We start from the raw sequence: 22,753 nt of genomic DNA on the forward strand, positions 1-22,753 counted from the left end.
GTCCCGGGGGCGAGCGCGACTTTCAGGGTGCTCTGGGCCCGCTGTGAACCCCGCCCTAAGGCGGTGGGACAGGCCTCTGTAGCCACAGACTTTAATTTATTTAAAAAGATTTTATTTACTTGGTATGGATGAGAGAGCACAGGGGCCGCGGGCAGGGTGCGGGCGAGGCGGGCCCCCCGCTGAGGAGGCCCCCCCAGGCTGACCCGGGCCCCGGGGTCGTGACCTGGCGGGACGCAGACTCGGGACCCACCGAGCCCCCAGCTTCGAAGTGACTACCCCGAGGTGCCTGGAGCCGGATCAAGCCTTCGCCCTTCAGATCGCGGAGAGCCTGGCGAGGCTGTGCTCACGGGCCCCAGCGTCTCCAGTGGGGCCGTCGGCCAGGCGGGGAGGCCCGGGGCTGGGTGCCTTGCGTCTGTCCTTCCTCCTGAACCCTCTGTTCCGGGGTTCCTTGGTGAGCCCCTATTTCACTGTAGGTAAAGTGCCCTGTAGGGGCGCCTGGGTCACGCACTGGTGTCTTGAGCGGGAGACCGCGGTGCTCTTTGCTTCTGGGCCGTTGCCCTGCAGCCGCGGCCGCCGGAGCACTCGGGGCGGCAGGTGCTCGACCCCTGCTCTCCCCGCCGCCCCCGGAGCAGAGGGCTGCGAGGCCAGCCCCCCGTTCTTACCCCCAGCCCGGACCTGGCAACCTGGCAGCGACCCCGCCTGCTGCGCTGCTGGCTTATTCGACCCAGCGATTCTGCCGTGGCCGCCGGTTGTCTCCAGGGACTGAGCTTTTGTAGACGGGACAGGATGGGCGAAGGATGTCGCCTGGGCTGCGGCTGCCGCCCCGCTGGCTGGCACAGGTGCAGCACCGCCCCCCCCCCGGCCCTGACCCTCCCCGGCCCAGGCCGTGCTTGCGGGACCCCCGAGCCGTCCATTCGCTCTTCGTTTAAGATGCACGTGGACATGGGGCCCCCAGGGCGCACCCACGGTTCTGTTACTGTGAACCACGGACGGAAACAGCTGTAGGTCCCACGTAGGAGCCAGTGGAAAGGGTCGGGAAAAATTGCTTCCTGAATTTATTATGCCAGGACACTTCCACGGATTCTGGGAGCGTTTTTTTTTTTTTTTTTTTTTTTTTAAAGATTTTACTTATTTATTCATGAGAGACACAGAGAGGGAGAGGCAGAGACCCAGGCAGAGGGAGAAGCAGGCTCCATGCCGGGAGCCTGACGTGGGACTCGATCCCGGGACCCCAGGATCGCGCCTTGGGCCAAAGGCAGGCGCCAAACCGCTGCGCCACCCGGGGATCCCCCCTCTGGGAGCTTTTTGATATTGGTTAAAGATGTTTTGCTCTTCAAAAAGTGCACATGCTGCAGAAAGAAATTTTTATGTTAATAACTCCAGTATCGTGTATAAAATGTATTAAATTTTAAACATGTTGGTGCCATCTTAGGAAATGCCTTTTAATTAAAGTCGTAATTTAGTTGTATTCAGCTTAATTGCAAATATCATTGCCCGTAATAGCAAGTGGCTTTTCTGTGAGTTATGGCATTTCTTAACATTTCCTTTTCTTACCATTACTGCTGATAAATTATATTTCAAATGTTTTTAAATACTCTATAAAGTTAAATTAACATTTTATTATGTAGTGCGAATATCTATGTTTATGTCCGTACATACACATGCACACAGAGATGCACGGCAGTGAACCTTTTCTCTAGGGCTCTGGCTCATGGAAAACTCTTCTGTCTTCCTGAAAATGTACAACTAGCATTTCTAGAAGCCACAGGATTCTTTAGGGGGCTTGCATTCTATTTTTCTCCTTCTTCGTTCACTTGTCTCTGAGCACCGCATACCAAATCACCTCAATTTTCGTTTCTGGTTTTGTTTACCTTGTTTTATTTATTAAAAAAAAAATCTTTCTGTATGAAGATTTTGAGCTATTTGGAGGAAAACATAAAAAAAATGATGCATATTATTATTGTTCATTTTTGAATAGGACATTTCAATAATAAGTTCCAGATATTAAATATATAAGTGGGAAGTTGAAAAGTCATGTGGAGGTCGGTGAACTTGCTAACTCGTTTGTAATTCATGATGCAGCCCATTCTGTTATTTTTTTCATTCTGTTAGTTGCCAAATTAATCTGATTCTTTTTTTTTTTTTTTTTAAGATTTTGTCTATCCATTCATGAGAGATGCAGAGAGAGAGAGAGAGGCAGAGACACAGGCAGAGGGAGGAGCAGGCTCCATGCAGGGACCCCGACGCGGGACTTGATCCCAGGACCCCAGGGTCATGCCCTGGGCCGAAGGCAGACCCTCAACCGCTGAGCCCCCCAGGCTGCCCTAAGCGGATTCTTTATATTTTGTCCCGTTTGGTACTTCTACATGGAGACGGTGGCCAGCTAGGAATTATTTGAGTTAGCATCCCCCTGTTCTCTACTTGAGAACATACATAAAAGGGGCGCGTGGGGGGCTCAGTCAGTGAGGCAGCCGACTTCGGCTCAGGTCGTGATCTCAGGGTCCCGGGATCCAGCCCCGCATGTGAGCCCTGCTCTCTTCCTCTGCTTACGGGGCCCTTTCCTTCCTGCAGATTCCACCTTCATGGCCTCATCTGTACCTACGCACCTCCCAGAGGCCCACTTCCTAATACCATCACCCCGGGGATTAGGGCTTCAGCATATGAATTTGAGGGGCAGACCAGCATCAGCCCAGAGCAAGGGCTGAGTTCCGTGCCTCGTGGCCCGCAGACATGCCGGGGGAGGAGGGGGCGATCCACTCTCCTTGCAGCGAAGGGGTGAGGGCTGAACAGTCACTAGACATTGGTCACATGTCCAGAGCCTTGGAGCATTAGCGGCCCTGCTACGTGTGCACTCATTCAACCGGATGGAGAGGAGGACTGGTGCAGGGTTTGCTTTGTTTCCCCCAAACGCCAAGTTTCTTTTCATTGAGTATAATGGGAAAAAAAAATAGAAGTGATGAGATTCTGTATACGTATTAACTTTCCCAACATAATGTTCCAGAACATGAAGTCTTTGATGAGCCGAAAGTGGCCCATAGAACAGGTTTGGGGGTTTAAATGCATTTGAAGAAGACCTCGTGTTAGTTACATTCCCTCTGCCCTGACTCAGCAAACTAAAAAGTCTTAGAAGTCCTACAGCAAAGAAACTTAACTTTTCTTTTTTTTTAATTAAATTTTTAAATTTATGATAGAGAGAGAGAGAGAGAGAGGCAGAGACATAGGCAGAGGGAGAAGCAGGCTCCATGCACCGGGAGCCCGACGTGGGATTCGATCCCGGGTCTCCAGGATCGCGCCCTGGGCCAAAGGCAGGCGCCAAACCACTGCGCCACCCAGGGATCCCAAAACTTAACTTTTCAACCCAGTTTCCCAAACCGCTTGATTAGAGAACCATTTATTTTTCTATAAAATGTGGTCTGGGAAAAAAATTATAGTATAAGAGATGAAAAATCATCATCTGAAGGTGTAGAGAAAACTCTCCTTTGGAGGCATATTCCCTAAAAGGAACAGAAGAAAACTTTTGAAAGCATTTGATTTGCAATTATAAAATTTGAGAAAATACAAATCCTAAGAAATTAAGCGTAAAAAGCAGCACAAGAAAGGCAAAGACGGGAGATATTAAACAGCAAAACTGTCACTTGAGGGCTGAAAAGAGAGAGACTTGAGATGCTCTTGGAGAGAGAAGAAAAACGTGAAAGTTTGTGAGGGCAGATAATGCGCACACAGGAGACATTTCTTGAAATTTGTAAGAATAATTAAATGCAAGCGACAATTAAATATGTGGTAGAAGAAAACTCTTCTGAGTTAAAAAACAAATCTGTGCTTTTGGATTAAGAGCACTCACATTGTTGTTCGCAAAAATATCCATACCTGGTATGTCTTTTCCAAAATAATTTGCTGTCAGGGTGAACAAAGAATTCTGTGAGCATCCAGGGAAAAAATGATTTCAAAAGAATGAAAATTAAGTTGGCTTCAGAATTTTTTAAAAAATATTTTATTTATTTATCCATGAGAGACAGAGAGAGAGAGGCAGAGACACAGGCAGAGGGAGAAGCAGGCTCCATGCAGGGAGCCTGATGCGGGACTTGATCCTAGAATCCCGGGATCATGACCTGAGCTGAAGGCAGATCAACTGCTGAGCCACCCGGGCTCTTTTCCATACCCCTTTCCCCTCATACCCAAATTCAGTATAAACATTTAAAAAAAATGAAGGAAAAATTCACCAGTGATGAAAGACAAAAAAAACAAAAAACAAAAAACAAAAAACAAAAAACAAAAACGAGAAAGACCTAAAGAACCCACAAGATAGTCTTTCTTCTCCCCCGATCTTATTGATAAAGTTTAAAAGGTAACTGTGTACTTTCACCTGGATTCACCAGTTTTAATACTTTGTGATGTTTATTTTCTCTCCGACATTCATATATTGATCACGTAGACGTTGACACAGAGGTCACAGATACCATGTTACTTCACCTTTAAACACTTTGATGTTAGTATGTGTGTCCCCGGGGGTAAGGACCCACTTTCACGTTATCACAACACCAGTATCAATCTCAGGAAATTTCACACCCGTAGAACAGTGTGGCTATTATGGCGAGGGGACTCCAGTCCCTCCGAGTGTCCTTGCTGGCCCCTTGTTTCTTTATTTGTGTTTTGATGCCATAAAGGATTATGCATTGCATTTGGTTATTGAACCTCGTTAGTCTCTTTTATCCAGAAGAGTCAAAGCCTTTGAGGATGTCCTTTGCATACCCCATAAAGTCCTCTCGGCCTTGACCTTCAGCCCTTCAGAGGACCGCGCAAGGCCGCCTCCCAGCCTAGTCCTTGCTATTCTCTCCTACTGTGCTTCCGGCCGGACGACCCCAGCTACTGCGTGCCCATGCCTTGTACTGCCCCCGTCTTCCTAACCCTTTTTTCTTCCTTTCTGTGAGCAAGGTACTTAGGACTTAGCACAGTGTCTTGCAAGTAGAAAAAATTTTTTTGATAAATATCTGTCTACTAAGGGTTGAATTGTTTTATTTATTTTTTATTTTTTTTTGCAGTTGGATTGTTTTAGTAGTTTGCTACCGATTTTTTTTCTTGACTCGCTTTTCTTCTTTTTTCCCATAAAGATTTATTTACTTAATGGAGAGAGAGAGAGTGAAAGGAGGAGGGGGGCAGGGGGAGAGGGAGGACGAGCAGCCTCCCTGCCCAGTGGCTACATCCTTGATCCCAGGACCCCGGGGTCACAACCTGGACCGAAGGCAGATGCTCCACCGCTGAGCCACCCAGGGATCCCCAGAAGAGAACAATTATTTCCTGGATTAATAAGGGAGGACATTACGGGGAAATGAGACAACAGTCAACACTACCTAATAGTGAGTGGAAGTAAATGGAAAATAGTGGGCACAAAATTAATTTGTTTTTGTTCAGATAATGGCCATTGTTAAGAACCTTTCTTACTTTGACAAAAATCAGATGATGCTCCTTAGATTAAAATGGGAATTATGGGGACATCTGGGTGGCTCAGTGGTTTAGCGTCTGCCTTCGGCTCAGGGTGTGATCCTTGAGTCTTAGGATCCAGTCCCACGTCGGGCTCCCTGCATGGAGCCTGCTCCTCCCTCTGCCTGTGTCTCTGCCTCTCTCTCTCTCTCTCTGTATCTCTCATGAATAAATAAATAAAATATGTTTTAAAAAATTGGAATTATGGGGCACGTGGGGACTCAGTCAGTTCGGGGTCCTGGATTGAGTCTTGCATCAGGCTCCATGCTCAACGGGGAGTCTGCTTCTCCATCTCCCTCTGTTCCTCCACCCACTTGCACTCTCCCTCTCAAATAAATAAAATCTTTAAAAAAATGGGAATATTTTGAATACTTGGACAAAGTAGAGATCTGTAAATTATTCATCCATTACTACCGGTGCTTGAATGGCTATCAAGGCAGTACTAGGTATGATTAATGTGATCATGAGAAATCCAACATGAGTTTTATTTTTGAATAGCAGGACAGTGCCAGAGCTGAGATTTGAACTCGGGTCTCTCTAGACCTTGAGCCCAGGTAACATATAAACTTAATTATCTCAAACTGGAAAAAAGGAGAAAGATTAAAAGAAAACTGAGCAGTGGAAGACAGAGGAGGCAAAAGGGAAGAACATTCGAGAAGGCATGGATCGAATAGGAAATTAATCTTGGCTCTGGAAATGAGTCAGTGACCCACAGGCCTTCTAATTCTTCCTCTTTTCCACTGGTCTTGGGCATTCTCGTCCAGTTTATACTTCAGGGAAATAATGACTAATTAGATGTTTGCATTTCAAGGCTGCCTGAGTCTTAAGCATCTAATCAATTTCTTTTTAAAAAAGATTTTATTTATTTATTCATGAGAGACAGAGAGAGAGAGAGAGAGAGAGAGAGAGAGAGAGGCAGAGACCCAGGCAGAGGGAGATGCAGGCTCCATGCAGGATGTGGGACTCAATCCTGGGACCCCGGGGTCACGCCCTGGGCCGAAGGTAGATGCTCAACCCCTGAGCCACCTAGGGGGTCCCTCAATTTCTTTTAGTTACTTTTGAATGGCAAAAAAAAAAAATTGACAAAAAATCGAAAAAAATTGAAAAAAATTGAAAAAACCCCGTAGAATTAAGGCTTTCAGCAGAGTCCACGTGGTGTTTATACACAGCGACGTCATCTGCGATGCCAGATGTCAGGTCTGCCTTATTTTAGGCCTGAGGCTCTGCTGGCTCCCCTAGCCGGGCTCCCGCAGCCGCGGCAGGTGCAGGTGCAGGTACAGGTGCAGGTGCAGGTAAAGGGCCCTTGCTCCGGGGCTTTGCTCCCTCTCGCCACAGGAAACAACAAGCCATGACGGCGACAATCCAGGGAGTTTCTGTTTCTAGGGGTCACGACCCAGTAACTTACAGGAAGGGGAAGAACATAGAACATCGGGTTTTAGGTGAAAGCACGTTTCAACCTTAAGAGAGCGCCTGTGCTGTAAATGAAAACACATCCGACTGGCAGAAATTTTACTTTATTAATGTCAAAGAATTCACGGAGGTACAGATTTTCTTGGGGCGCCCGGGGGACTCGGTCGGTGAAGCATCTGCCTTGGTCTCAGGTCGTGACCCCGGGGTCCCGGGTTCGAGCCCCATGTCAGGCTCCCTGCTCAGGGGGATCTGCTTCTCTCCCTCCTTCCTCCTCCCCCCCACCCCCCGCTGATGCTCTCTATCTCTCTCTCTCCTTTGTCAAGTAAATACATTAAAAAAAATCTTTAAATTTTTTTAATGATTCAGGTATCTACGTACTATGTGGTGGGAGCTACACAGAGTGTGTTCATGGTGTGAGGAGCGAGCGGAATAAATACAGTCCAATGTAATAAATTAGTAGCTCTGATTTTAAACTGTGTCTTTAAAATGATACATGCATATTAGCTGCTTTGTGACTCTTTATCGGCTTCACATCCATCACGAAGTCATTCCTAATGCATTTTAGAAACATGCTTTGCATTAAGTCATTAGAAACCTCGGCGCAGGAGCTGCGATCTGAGAAAGTACTCTGTTGTCTTCAGAGCCCGTGCACGGCAGGCACTAAATTTATTTTCCTATCTGTGTTAGCAGGACAGGAACTTTCTTTAAATCCCTTCTCTTTGCAGGGCTAGCCCCTTGTCACCTTCAGAAGCCTTTACAAATGTTTTGCCAGAAGTAAACTATGGAGGACGCAGAAAGCATAAAAGGAGAAAAACAGACATCATATTCCTATTTTTGTATGATTTTAGTAAAGCATCATTTTCGGTGTATCTCTTATGTGTAAAGACACTCGTACAGGAAAGACATCCATATATTTACCCTGTTACTCTGGTTTCTACGAGAGTAAGCAAATAGCTGAAATCAAGGAAAACACGTCGCTGGACTATGCAGGGTAACGATGGGTTGGAGTAGAAATGAGAATTTCTTTCTTATGCCAGCAATTTGAAAGAAGTCTGGGAGCTGAATTTAATGCTACAAATATCTAGGCTGGGAGGGCGAGGGCCTCCGTGCTCCGGCTGGACGCTTGCCTTGCAGGTGCCATGGTCTATGACTGTGAGCCTTGCAGCCTGATTGGGTTTGGATTCTTCCCCTTTCATGGTGTGGCTTGGGGCAAATCACTCAGCCTCTCTGTGCCTCGGTTCCCTCTTCAGCAAAATGAAAATTAAAAATGGTATAGGGGATCCCTGGGGGCTCAGCGGTTTGGCACCTGCCTTTGGCCCAGGGCGTGATCCTGGAGTCCCGGGATCGAGTCCCGCGTCGGGCTCCCTGCATGGAGCCTGCTTCTCCCTCTGCCTGTGTCTCTGCCTCTCTCTCTCTCTTTCTCTATCATGAATAAATAAATAAATCTTTAAAAAAAATGCCCCCAGGTGGCTCGGTCAGTGAAGCATCGGCCTTTGGCTCGGGCTGTGATCCTGAGGTCCTGGGTTCGAGTCCCGCATTGGGCCCCCTGCCCAGCGGGGAGCCTGCTTCTCCTTCCACCCCTCCTCCATGCTCTCTCTCTCTTTCTCAAATAAATAAATAAATGAAATCCTAAAAAAAATATATACAGTGTCCACCTCTTAGTGGTGATCTTTGGATTAAATGAGTTTCTATAATACAGAGAAGGGACTTAGGGCATTGCCTGGCAAAAAGCAAGTGATATTTGATATATTTGTTGTCATTAGCATCAAACCCGAGCAGTAATGAGCCTTCAGACCATTGGGCCCATCGTGGCAGCTTGCGGTCTTGGCCTGACGGGGGGCCGTGGAACGTGCTATTTGCCGTGTGGGATGGACCTAAGACGCTACTGGTTTTGTTCTTTTCTCTGGGAAATTTGTGGTGTATTTTTGGCATTTTGTTTTGTTAGCTTTGGTACTTCAGGTGGTAAAAACCAAGGGTGAGGTCCCGTGATGGAGTTGCCGTCGGGGTGGGAGGGAGCCCCAGAGCCCAGAGCAGACTCTCAGCTCTCAAGCCCACGTATCATCATCGCGTGCAAACGGGTACGACCCGCCGTGGCTCCCCGGATCCCCCAGAGTCTTCAGGTTTCATCTGTTGAGGTTGCCTCTCAGCTTGCTCTCTCCGAAAGTGGAAATCATAGTTTTTCTCCGCCGCATTCAAACGTTGCGACGACTGCATTTATTTCCGCACGGCTCCTGGCTAGCATAGTGGAATTAAAGAATTTGAACTGAAAAGGACTTTCGGGTCATCTGGCCACAACACTCATTTTACGACGGAGGGGACTGGAGGTCCCGTGGGGTGAGTCACTCATCCAGGGTGGCACATGGAGCTGTGAGCAAGGGGCAGCTACCGTCTGAATTGGGTCTTTTGACATCTTTTAAATATTACTCAGAAATCACACTGCTTTCTTTAACATGCCCTCTGGTAGTCAGTTTTTGCCCCTAAAATTGAGTTGTTTAGTCCTCCGCACGAGGGTGTTGGTGGGTGGTGCTTGGCGAGGCTCTGTCTGTGCGGCCCAGCCTGGGCCTAGCTCCTCGTCTCTTCCCCTCCAGGCTTGGGGCCGAGGGAGCCGCAGTGGCTGTCAGGGTAAGGCACTCTCGGGGTGGAGAGCGGGGTGGGGGTGCAGCCAGAAGAGGAGGGCGAGCCGTTCAGACGGCTCAAAGCTTCCGCTGGGAGGTGCCATAGGCTGTGATTGCCCCCACTCACCCCCCCCAGCCACATCCCGAGTCAGTGAGGTGGGCAAGGGTGTTACACCTATTGGAAGCCACAGCAAAGACCAAGGAAGAATGATTTATTGACGCGCCTTATATAAACAAAGACAATCAGAGGGTTCAAAATCCAGTGCAGGAGGCACACAGTGAATATTGAAAGGGTTCGGGACAGGCTCCCCCCCCCCCCCCGCCCCCGACCGTGTGCCACGTTGGCGTATGGATTACTTTGAGCTGGAGGCACTTGAGACCTTGGGGGCTCAGGAGAAACTCTTAAGCCCAAAGAAGAATCTAAATTAGGGCTTTTCCAGAATACGAGGCGTTAGCAAGATGCTTTCTATCGGAGTGACCCACCTGTACGGCAGGGCAAACGCCTAAGTTCTAAACACCTGCTCTTCCCATCACCCCGTGACGTACATTTCCTTCCCCTGAAATCCCAGACCGCCCCCGCCCCCGGCCCCCGACCCCGCTTCTCTGTAGTCGGGGATGACATAGAGACCTCACGTAGCTTGGCTGCCTTTGGAGTTCCCACGTCCCTGTGAATTCCCCGCACGGGTGCTCCGTTCACGTTGATTTTTCTCCTGTTAATGTGTCTCATGTCAGTTGGATTCTTGGTCCAGCTAGAAGGGCCTCTGAGGGGGTGGGCACGGGGAGGAGGTGCCTGGGCCGGGCCTTGGGGATGAGCTTGTCCCTAACAGGTAAGTGGAAGGGCGTGGCGGTGGGGCTGCCAGGTGTGCCCGCAGGACGGGAAGCAGCGAGTGCGTGCGGGGCCCTACACCTGAGCGCCTAAGCCTCGCGGGTAGGGGCAGCGGAGAACGGCCTCGAGGCTTCTGAACCGAGGCAAGGGGACACCGGGGAGCTCTCAGAAGGAGAAAGCTGGTGCAGATCTAGGTTGGCGAGAGGCCTCGGGTGACCGGCACGGGGGCCGCGACGGGGCCAGGAGACAGCAGCCAGGGGCTCCTCCCAGGCGGCGGCGGCGGGTGAGGACACGGGGCGGGCTGCTGCCCAGCCCGAGGGGGAGGAAGCCGGGGACCCCAGCCAACCTCTGGTCCAGCGGGCCGGGGCTTCAGGACGGCAGTGCCGGTCCCCGAGGTACAGTCCCCCGGCCCGATGTGGGTTGAGATTGGCCTTGGCCCATCGAGGGCCCGGGGGCCTGGAAGGCAAGAGCGGGTGCAGCGCCGCAGAGGGCCGGGCTCACGGCGGTCGTGACGGTGGGGCGATGGCCCGGGTCACGGCGGCCCGGGAGCAGCGGGTCGCAGGGGGACTGAGGAGGCGTTTCCAGGAGGCCGGGCCCGAGCTGCCCGCGGGGGACCCTTCCCGGCTCGCCGGCACCGTCCTCGTCGCCAGAGTGCACAGGTTCGTCTGCTTCCAGGGCTGTGAGCGCCTTCTCCGGCGGCCTGGACGCTTCCCGGCCGGCCCGCGGGGACAGCTGGCGTGGGGGCCACTTGGCACAAGAGCGAGCCCTTCCAGGTGTCGTCACCTGCGTTCCAATCGCCGCACGGGTTTCCCTGCTTTGCCCCACGGCCCAGTTACTTGATCTCCCCGTACACTTGGGTTTCCCCCCCGTGACGTCCGGAGGAGGCATCTGTACCCGGGGTGCTGGCGGGATTAAAGGACCCGTTACCTGGAGAAGCACTGAGGGCGCAGCCCACGGAGGCGCTCGGGAGGGTCTGGCCATGTGCTGCTGTCGCGCTCGGGGACGGCGGCCTTTTGCACAGAAGGTCGGAGGTGTTGGGCCACCTCGCATTGGAGCACGAGCTTTGAACTTTTTCTGGGCGGGGGGACGGATGACGCTGAGTGCTCACGCGGTTCACCTCTGCGCCCCGGAGCCGGTGAGCCCTCAGGAGGGTGCTGGGCCGCCTCCCGGGTGCGGCCCGTGTCTTCGGCGAGGTGTGCGCTGAGCAGCGGCGGGCGACGTGCCAGCCCCAGAGCCTCGGTGGTCGTCAGCAAGCGCTTCTCTGAAACAAACAGCAGGACGTGGCTCCTGGCACGCGTCCTCATTCACCTCGAAGAAGGTTCCAGGAACGAGAGCTACCGCCTCTTGGAAATGTGCGTGAATCGTGAGCAAATCAGCAATCGTCGTCACGCGTGTGTAAGAACAAGGGAACAAGTGGAAGGACACGATAGCCTGCGATGAAAACAAATTTGCTAAGACGCCAGAAGCTCCTTTGTATTTTCGCAAGAAGATAAAGATTCATTTCAAGGCATTTTAATTCTCATTCATTACACTCGGCAGCGACTTCCGAGCTGGCTCCATGTAACGCGTCCGCTGGTCCCCGGGTGGGGACGGCGAGGAGCCGGGTCCGGAGCCCCCAGCACGCGGAAAGCTTCCTGACACTTTCGACGGAGTTCGTGTTTTTTTTTTTTTTTTTTTTTTGCAAGGAGGGAAAAGAAAGATGCCATTCGCAAAGCTTCGAGATCTAAAACATTCTCCCGAGAAATCAGTAAATTACTACTTGGTTAAAACACACAGACCAGGAATTGGGAAATAAGACGCGGTTCCCGCCGTCGTTCGCTCTCCCCGCAGGTGGCTACCCTTGGCTCCCAGCCCTGCAGACGGCTCACGGCTTCAGAACTCGGGGTTTGGGGTTTTTATCCCCCCACCAGTAAAGGGGAGGGATTGAGACGAAGTCACCCTTAAAATTTCTTCTTGTTCACACATCGCCGCCTCTTTTTGCTGCTAAGACGAGGAGCGCGTGCGGACTGTCTGCTCTCGTGCTGTTCTTTCCGAGGCGTCTTCTACAGTCTGAAAAGCAGCGTCAGCCCCCCCACGGCCAGACCCCCCGCGCCAGCCTCTCCCGTCGATGGGCAGCTCATCCCCAGGGCCCCGACGGGCAGCGGGTGCACCTTTTCCTCATCGTCCCACGTGTGCATGCGTTTGCTCACTCAGGAGGTTTTAGGTTGGCTTACGGCACTGAGACACAGTGTAAACTACGACGGGACATAAAGAAGGACAAAAATCAATGAAAAAGAACAGAGGAATAGATTTTGCTGAGCTTCTAATGGGAGATAATTACCACAGTTTAGAAATCTGTTTCGCCGCGGATTCCCGGGCAGATAAGGCAAGCAGGGAAGCACGTGCGGCCTGTCACTGGCTCACGTGGGGGAGATGCGTTCTGTTCTGATTTTAAGCATCAAGTTCAAAAAGAAAGAGTTCCTGGGGGTCTTTGTACAAAGAAAATGCCAAGTATGGGGGCAGCCCCCCCCCCTGCCGGGGGGCTCAGCGGTTGAGCTCCTGCCTTCGGCCCAGGGCGTGACCCCAGGGTCCCGGGATTGAGTCCCGCGTCGGGCTCCCTGCATGGAGCCTGCTTCTCCCTCTGCCTGCGTCTCTGCCTCTCTCTCTGGCTCTCAGGAATAAATAAATTAAAAAATCGTTAAAAAAAGAATAATACCAAGTATCAGCATAGACAGCCTTGTGCTGAACGTGTGGACCCCACGCGAGCACTGCTTCTCTAAAAAAGCCTGAACATTACGTATTTGTTCTTGCTTCAAAGTCCCTCTACCTTTATTGCCGCGGGGCTGGAAAACAGAGGGAGGAAAATGCCCACAGACCAGCCGATCTCTTCGATCTCTTCGCGTCGGCCGAGGGGGTCCTCTTCGCCCCTGTGCCAGCGCGGTTTTCCAGGGGAAGCTCAGCTGGGCTCCCCGCGCGGCCCCGGGCCCCGGGGTGCGGGACCTCCCGGCGCAGCCTCGTGACCCCAGTTACACTGTTCTCTTAATTTTGTGTCCCTCTCATTTCCTTCACACATGATGTCTTTTCTCATTGCTCCATGATTTTTACGATTATATTCTAACTCTCCATTTTCGGATGTACTGCGATTTAGCAGTCATTTGGCGCCATAAACACGCTGCGGTGAACGTCCTTTTTGCGTCTTGCTTTTCCTATTTTGGATGATGAGCTGCGTTGCGTTTCCCACGTAAACGCTCTCACTGACCGTCAGGTTGGGAAGGGGCCTCCGGTAGTGGACGCGATGAGAGCCGGCCTTTCGCGATGTGTCGGTGAGTTTGTGTTCAGAAGGCTGCTGCTGTGGCACCTGTTACGTTTTCTGTGTTTTCTTTCTTTTTTCCATGTTCTGTGTTTTCTGGACGAGGACCTATGTATGGGAGAAATTTCTCTCTCATTTCAATTCCAGGAATAGTGGGTTTTTTTTTTTTTTTTTTTTTTGTCTGGTTTTGGTTTTGAGTCACAGCTGATGCTCCGATTCTTCAGGGAATCAGGTGACGGCTGGATTTCCCTCAAGGCCCGAGCTGCCAGGAATGCAGAGAGGCCCCGTCTTCCGCGAGCAACCAGCAACCCTGGATCCGAATGCAAAGCCTGCCGGCCTTGTTCCTGGAGTAGCATCCTTTTGTCCTCCTTCCTTTAGTCACTTACTCTAGATTTTCTTCTATTTTGATAATTTATGCAAGCCTTTGAGTCTTTCTGGAACAAAGCATGCACGTAGCGAAATAAATGCATGTCAGTATTTGGGTTATTTCCTTAGGGTAACTTCTGAAAAGTGGAAGCACTGACTCTCATGTCACATTAAATCTCAGCCCAGTGAAAGATTTTCTGTAGGAAACTGAGATAATATAATCCAAGCATGTAAATTCCTGGTGATTTATTGCAGATATAATACTGAGTGAGATGTTAGAGTCCCGAGAGGAATAAAGAGTCAGCTTGTTTCCTGGAGACTTTCTCTGCAATATTAGATGATGCAAATGCCGTTTTCATGGGAAACTGCAGGAGACACTTCCCAGTTATCTGGAAAAATATTCAGTGTGACAATTACGCATTATTAATTAAAGAGATGCTTTTCTTTTCTTTTTAGTTCGTGTGTGTGTATGTGTGTGAGTGTGGGCTCTACACCCAGTGAGGGGCTCGAACTCACCGCCCTGAGATCAAGAGTCGCATGTTCCACCGACTGAGCCAGCCAGGTGCCCTGAGATATTCATCTTCTTAAGATTTAACTTACGTATAAACAATACAATTGTTCTGAGACTATAAGAGCCAGCTTTGAAGGAGCGTCGCTTACTTTTGGAAAGAGTCAGACCGTAGGGGTCTTGAGGGTAAGACCAACGTGGTTCTCAAAAACGTCGTAAGTACTTAGTATATGGTTCAGGCTCATGATTTCTGGGCTACGTGGTACGGAAGAGACCGTCGATTTTTGTGTGTCAGGGTGACTGATGGTGCCATCTTTAACTTATAAAGGTCTCTAGTGATCGCACATGTCCTCAAACAGTATTTTTAGTAAGTTTTCTTACGTCAACGAATGAGAACATTCTCTCTTAATTGCTCTTCACTTAACTTAGCCTATCAGTTTAATAGAGGTGCTGACCAACGTCTACAGCACCCTCAGCTAAGCCTGGCTGGAAGGCGTATGTCCTTAAGGATCTGCTAGTTGAGATGGATGCATAAAAATAGTTGCTCGTTCCCTTTGGTTGTGTTGTGTGCGTTTTTTTTCCCCAGATAAGGAGGTAACAGCTCTTCCCCACGATACTGCTTTAATATTTTAAGACAGATGTACTTTCTCCTTTCCAAACTATTCATGTTGGGATCCTACTCTATCTGCTGTAGAACAACATAGAGTGTAAAGTGAGTGTGTGTCTTGAGTTCTGTTTTATTCTACATATATCTATTTTTAAAGATTTTATTTATTTATTCATGATAGACATAGAGAGAGAGAGGCAGAGACACAGGCAGAGGGAGAGGCAGGCTCCATGCAGGGAGCCCGACGTGGGACTCGATCCCGGGACTCCAGGATCACGCCCTGGGCCAAGGGCAGGTGCTAAGCCGCTGAGCCACCCCGGGATCCCCTTGAATTCTGTTTTAGTGGAGATACAATATAATAGCTCAATGAAGTGTTATTTGCTTATTGGTATAGACCAGCCGTAGCATGATTTCTGATGGCCGCGGCTGTCTTTGTAATAGTTTTGAAAACTACTAATAAACGGGAGTTTCCAAGCACAAGAGCTCTCTCGCACCGAATTAATAGCAGTTTCGTCACTTAGTGCCCTTGGTGGCCATTGTTGTGCAAAGAGTGGGAAATTTTACTGAAAGTGGCTCCTTTTGGTTGACAAAGCTATTCGATAATGCTGATGTTCTAATACAGCACTCAGACATTGCACATTTAGATGTATCTATCATCCTTTGTGAATAATGACACTCAAACTATCCCTGTGGGGGTATAGAGATAAGATCATTATTCTCATTTTCTAGATAAGGAAACTGAAATGAAATTCCTTGCCTAAGGTCAAAGAACAAATCACTGGTGGAATAAGATTAGGGCAGCGAGTTCTTGCTTTTCAACCCATTGTTCGATCATCTAAGCCTTAGTGTTTTACTCAGGACGGGAACAGATTATTATCAGTCAGGAGGAATGAGGCTCTGCCCAGATGATGCCAGAAGATGAGCTGAAAAATGAAAATCCGCTCAATCAACCATTTGTTTATCTATAAAACGCCAGACTGCTCATTTCGCCGACATTTTTCACTGGAGCCACTAGCTTGTCTCCGTGACTTGCAGACACAGTCTGGAGCTTTAATGTTCTTGTTGTATTCGGAAGTCCATTTCTGGAGGTTCTGTCTTTTACAGATCTAATTTTGGAATATCTTGGGAGTTCGTACTGATTTATTTAGCAGGTAACTGAGTAAGACGTTAGTGGTGTGGTGCAAGGGGGACAGAGCTCCTTGGAAGCGCTTTTAGGGGAAAACTCACAGCACTGCTTTGTGTAGCGTCAGACACACCCTTTCCTACCGTCAGGGACAATCCCAGGTGAGGAGAATATAAAGTCAGGAGAAAGCTGAGTCAGAAAGCTGGACTTCTCTATCTGCCATCAACCACTTAGGGAAGCACTGGAGCCTGGCAAAGAGGGCTGCAAATGGGAGATGCCATCCCTATCGCACAGATTCCCCCCGAATTAGTCGCCCTGGGTGTGAAGGTGGCCGCGTCACCACGCGCCCTGTGCCTCGGCCCTCACAGAAGTTCGTGAGAAGACGTAGTTGAATTCTTCCAACGTTCAACAAACCCACATCGTCCTCCTCCTTCATGCTTACCTACACCTCTGCAATATATCCTAATTCTTGGACATGTTCTGGTAGATTAATCTGTTGACAGGTGAAACATTTTCCCCCAGGTCAAACGGCATAAATGAGAGTCAAGATGTAAGCTCAGGATGCCTGGCCTTCTAGCTAAATCCATTCAATCATGATGCTCCTGACTTTGTTGATGAATGGTTCCATTATATTTTATAGTTAGCCTTATGGTTTTTGCAGATGAGCTACTAGAATGCGTAACTAGTCTGAGCTCCGTCACTGGCGGTGAGAATGGCACGAACATGATCATTCACCGATAGTCCGTAGAATTTGCAATAGGTTTGGCTCAATCACAAAGATCACAGTGAGCCAGAAAAGGAATAGAAAAAAATTCATCTCTCCCTAATTCTGAGACCCCCGGATTTCAATCTTTATCAGGAATGACCACTCGCAAATGTCTGGACTCACTACTAACGGATTAAAACCACTTTTAAAAGACAATCATGTATTTTGGACTTGATTACTCGAGGATATAATATTAAAAGTGCCTTCACCCTGATTAAAAGGTATTGAATTTCCTCGATGTAGCTTCTGTGGTCTAATTTGTAGGTTATAGATGGATGGATGGATGGATGGATGGATGGATACATACGTACAGTCTTCCAGTCAGATAAATATCTGGGCTGTCAGAGATGGAATAGTTATTTCTGGGTTATGTATGCTGCAGAAATATAAAAAATAGATATAAATTTGAATGACTGTTCCTCTAATAGTATTTATATTCTGGGGCGAAGAATTTTCCCTTTAAAAGTAAATTTTCCCTTTAAAAGTAAAATTTCAGGGAAGTGTATCTTGAAATATTTGCATAATTACCTATTTAATTGTGCAGCAGACATCAGAAGCTTATATTTCACTTCAAATTCAAGAGCTGGTGAATCGTCATCCATGCATTTAGCAAATACTGATGTTATTTGTTAACTCTGTGCCAAGCTCCGATTAGATATTGGCTCAAAACGGCAGAGCCCCTGCCATCAGGGAGCTACCTCTACTGAGATCACTACATTCACTATTATTATTATTATTATTATTATTATTATTATTATTATTTTAAGATTTTATTTATTCATGACAGAGAGAGAGAGAGAGGCAGAGACACAGGCAGAGGGAGAAGCAGGCTCCATGCAGGGAGCCCGACGTGGGACTCGATCCCGGGTCTCCAGGATCACACCCCAGGCTGAAGGTGGCACTAAACCGCTGGGCCCCTGGGGCTGCCCTACTTTCACAATTAAATGGGGTGATAGGAGGGAGCTGGGTGGGGAGAGGTGCGTTCCATAGGGTGGGTGGAGAAGGGTGGTTCTGAGAATTTAAACTGAGACCCAAAGGAAGGGGCCTGGCTAGGGCGACGAGATTTGTAGGAAGAGCATCCAAGTGGTGCGTTCAAGGTTCTGAGGTGAGAATTCAGTTTTTGAAAGGACTGCAACGAGTAAAGGGAATTCAGGGAGAGAAAGCAACAGCCATCAGAAATGGTTGATTACTAAGGTGGAAACGATTGGAAATTTGCAGATTTCTCAAAGCCTGCTCTTTTATTTTAAGGATGGGGAAACTGAGGCCAGGTGAGATTGATGTGTTTTTGGTCATATACGAGTTAAATTGTAACCTGGGTCTTGCATTTCCTGATCTATTGCTTTTTCTTTTTTTAAAGATTTTATTTATTTATTCATGAGAGACCCAGAGAGAGAGAGAGAGAGAGGCAGAGACACAGGCAGAGGAAGAAGCAGGCTCCCTGCAGGGAGCCCGACGTGGGACTCGATTCCGGGACCCCAGGGTCACGCCCTGGGCCAAAGGCAGACGCTCTATTGCTGAGCCACCCAGGGGTCCCGATCTATTGCTTTTTCTATTAAACAGAATTACTTTTATTGTGCTTGAGAACTCTAAATGTATTGCAAAGTATTGGTTTTTACAGTTGAGACTTGAAACCTTGCCAGAGTTGGCAAACATTTATTTAGGCTTTCTGTATAATCAATAACAATTGCCAAAGCCATATCAATCATTGTGATTTGCATCCCTTATTAAGAAAATCACAGGGAGTACTTTAACCCTTCAGTCGTTTATTGATTTTAGTCTCTAGCTTGGAAATCCTTAGATCTTTCGTGGCACATCAAAAAAGGAATTCCTGCTTATGTCTAATTTCCACACAGTCCACTTCAGGTTGAAACCAGGTATCGTCCATCTTGTTTCAAAGAGTGGGATTTTTTTTTTTATTGCTTCCAGTCATTTGTAATTATGACCCTATTGGCTTGCTAGACATCTCAGCTATAACCTACGCACTTTTCTGTTTGATAAATGGCAAAGCTTGAATTCCCAGGCCAATCATATATGTAAATTGCAGGTATACGTTCTATTTAGCTACCGTTCTACTTCTAATATTTTTATTACTTTGTGGAGAAATGAATTGGGCTAATATTGTTGACAATCCTCCTTGATCTTTTTGCTAGACTTTTAATCCATATATAGGAGTTGGTAAAACCTTCCATTTGGTGATGATTATACAGGGCAACTAACATTGTTCCAGGAGTCAAGGACAGTGGGAATGGTAACTTGACAGACCAGCGAGTCCAAGAATGTGTTGCAGATACTTCAAAAATTGTAATTTAGGTAACTTATATGGTGGGACGCCTGGGTGGCTTAGGGGTGGAGTGCCTGCCTTGGGCTCAGGTTGTGACGCCAGAGTCCTGGGATCGAGTCCTGCATCGGGCTCCCTGCATGGAGCCTGATTCTCCCTCTGCCTGGGTCTCTACCTCTCTCTCTGTGTCTCTCATGAATAAATAAAAACAAAAATTTTTTTTTAAAAGAAGCTTATATGGCTTTTGGAGAATCCAAATGTACTCCCACCCTCCGCCCTATAAAAAACTAAAATATTTTTCTGTATGCAGATGATGTGACTCTTTTTTTCAGGTTTTTTTTTTAAATTTTTTATTTATTTATGATAGTCAGAGAGAGAGAGAGGCAGAGACACAGGCAGAGGGAGAAGCAGGCTCCATGCACCGGGAGCCAGATGTGGGATTCGATCCCGGGTCTCCAGGATCGCGCCCTGGGCCAAAGGCAGGCGCCAAACCGCTGTGCCACCCAGGGATCCCCCATCTTTTTTTCAGTTTTATTGAGGAAACAACGAGAGCATTATAAGATATTTAAAGGGTACAATGTGACGATTTGATATACGTATACTTTGTGAAAGGATTACTCCCACTGAGTTAATTAACATATTCATCACCTCACATATTTACCTTTTTTGTCATTTAGAGAACATTAAAGTTTTTTTTGAAGTTCTCTGTTATTTATTTATTATTTATTTATTTATTTATCTATTTATTTATTATTGAAGTTCAATTTGCAACATAGAGCAAAACACCCAGTGCTCATCCTGCCAAGTGGCCCCCTCAGTGCCCGTCACCCAGGCACCCCCACCCCCCGCCCACCTCCCTTTCCACACCACCCCTTGTTCGTTTCTCAGAGTTAGGAGTCTCTCATGAAGTTCTCTGTTTTCTTAAAAAATATTTTATTTATTTATTTGAGAGAAAGAGAGAGCACAAACAGGGGGAGGGTCACCCGGAGATGGAGAAGCAGGCTCCCCGCTGAGCAGGGAGCCCAATGTGGGGCTTGATCCCAGGGTCATGACCTGAGCTGAAGGTAGGTGCCTAACCTACTGAGCCCCCCAGGAGCCCCTAAAAAAATTCTTTTAAACTGATGTGTGACATTTGTAATAAAAGTACACGATTTGTAAGGGTTTGGCTTGATGAACATTCAGAAGGTGAATATACCCACGTAAACCAGCATCCAGTCAGGAAAAAGAATCCTACTGACCCGCCAGTCTGACTCTGAGTATCAGTCATTCTGCTAGTTTTTCAATAATGGCTTAAGTAATGTTTGTGAGATTCATTCATGTCGATGCATTTATAGTTTATTTACAAGCCTGTATGGTATTCCCTGGACAAACATACACCAGTTTCTTAGTCTCTCCTACAAGTTGATGGACATTTGGATCGTTCCCTGATTTAGACCCTTACAGACGATGCTGCTAAAAGCGTTCTTGTCCATGTGTTTTGGTGCACATGTCACACATTTTGTTGGTTATATGCACTGGAGTGGAATTGCTGTGCTATAGGAATGATTATGTTCAACTTTCGATCATGACAGTTTTCTAAAACGACCGTGAAAATCACACTTCGTCGTCTGTGTATGAGGGTTCCAGTTACTCTGCTTCCCTGGCAACACTTGGTATCGTCTGTTTTTTTTTTTTTTTACTTTAGCTGTCGTGACACGCGCGGATTATCTTGTAAGGAAAACCTTGTCCCAGCCATCAGCGCGCCCTCAGTAGACCTCCAGGCCGGGGCTGAGCTGTCTTCTACTCAGTCTTCTTTCCTTTCATGAGAACAGCGCTCCAGGTTGCTGGGTTATTGAAGCCCAAGTTTCTGTAGTTAGCAAGGAATTCAGAATAACCTGTACGCCTGGTAGAGGCCGCTCAGTTCTTACCAGTAACTTTGCTAAATGAAAGAGCAGCTTATGAAGTGCATTAGTCAGTATTCAACTGCAAGTGCTTTTCTTCTTTTTAAGATTTTATTTATTTATTCATTCATGAGAGACACAGAGAGAGAGAGAGAGAGAGAGAGAAAGGCAGAGACGCAGGCAGAGGGAGAAGCAGGCTCCACGCGGGGAGCCCGACGCGGGACTCGATCCCGGGACCCCGGGGTCACGACCTGGGCCGAAGGCGGGCGCCACACCGCCGAGCCCCCCAGGGATCCCTGCAAGTGCTTTTAACATCACCTCCCAGCCCCTCACACTAGCTTAAGTGAAAAAGGTGACTCGTTGATTCTTCTAGCCGAGAAGCGAGCTCGGGGCTCCGGGGCTCAGCTTCACTTTCCACACCAGGGAAAGGGCCGCTCGGCAAAGCGTCTCCCTGCCAGGCCGCGAGGTCCGGCCGGTGGCCCCAGCTCCCAGCCGTAGCAGACCCGGAGACCCAACGGCCGCCGTAACCACAGGCACCTTCCTGCCCTCCCAGAGCCTCCCGGCACGAGCCCCGGCGTGGAGTCCTCGTGGCTCTGGGCCGACGTGGCTTGGCTCAGGGCTGGCCCCGCGCCTCTGGGCCACAGGCTCTCAGCGGGGCGGGATCTCGGAGCAGGAGCAGCGTTGGGTGCTGCAGCCAGAGGAAGGGGAAGTCGGTGGCGGGCAAGGCGGCGGAGCGTCCACTCTGCGTCAGAGGGTCTGAAGCCCGTGTGCGTCTGTGCCTTTAGCCGTGGCAGCCCGTGGCCTGGACGAGGCCCGGCGCAGAAAGTAGTGTGGTGGCTGCGGCGTGCGGGGCCCTGGGGCTCGCTGCTGGCGTCGCGCTTGGCCTCTGTTGGCCCAGAGGCGCTGAGTGTTGCCGGGAGTCCTGCGGGCCCTGTCCCGCCCGTCTCCGCGTCCACGCTGTGGGATCTCCTGGGAGACCGTTCTCCGTGGTCTCTGTCCCAGGTACAGCTGAACCGTTTCTAGACAACCTTTGCCATCTTATCCTACGGTGTTTCTGAAACGGATAATGTTTCCTTCTTTGCATTGCTAGTGGGATGGGTCAATTTTTTTTTTTTTTTAAGTGAGCTCAGTGCCCACTGTGGGGCTGGAACTCACAACCCTAAGATCAAGAGTCGCCCGAGCCAACCAGGCGCCCCTAGAGGGAGAGTCAGTTTAATGGCTTGTTTTAATCAAGTCCAATAGGCCTCCAAGCCTAGCTTTTTTTTTTAGTGATGACCTCACTCCTTTATTTTTATATTTCCTTTAAAATGTGATTTCCCAGGGCAGCCCCGGGGGGCTCAGCGGTGTAGCGCCGCCTTCAGCCCACGGTGTGATCCTGGAGACCCGGGATCGAGTCCCACGTCGGGCTCCCTGCACGGAGCCTGCTTCTCCCTCTGCCTGCGTCTCTGCCTCTCTCTCTCTCTGTGTCTCTCATGAATAAATAGAAAAAATTAAAAACTAAATAAAAAATAAAATGTGATTTCCCAATTCCTTTCCCTTTTGATTCTGCTATTTAAACTTCCTGAAGTGTTCTCTGAAACCAATTTGCGAAATAAGTAGAACTTAGG

At 48.7% G+C, this 22,753-nt stretch overlaps 1 protein-coding gene across 1 annotated transcript in view; it reads left to right on the top strand.

Annotated features, from left to right (window-relative positions):
- Window positions 1–22,753, top strand: part of FRK (fyn related Src family tyrosine kinase) — a 96,426-nt gene that overhangs the window by 55,804 nt on the left and 17,869 nt on the right. The gene's annotated exons all lie outside the window — the stretch shown is intronic.

This window comes from Canis lupus, chromosome 7, assembly GCF_048164855.1.
Source record: "Canis lupus baileyi chromosome 7, mCanLup2.hap1, whole genome shotgun sequence".
NCBI lineage: Eukaryota > Metazoa > Chordata > Mammalia > Carnivora > Canidae > Canis > Canis lupus.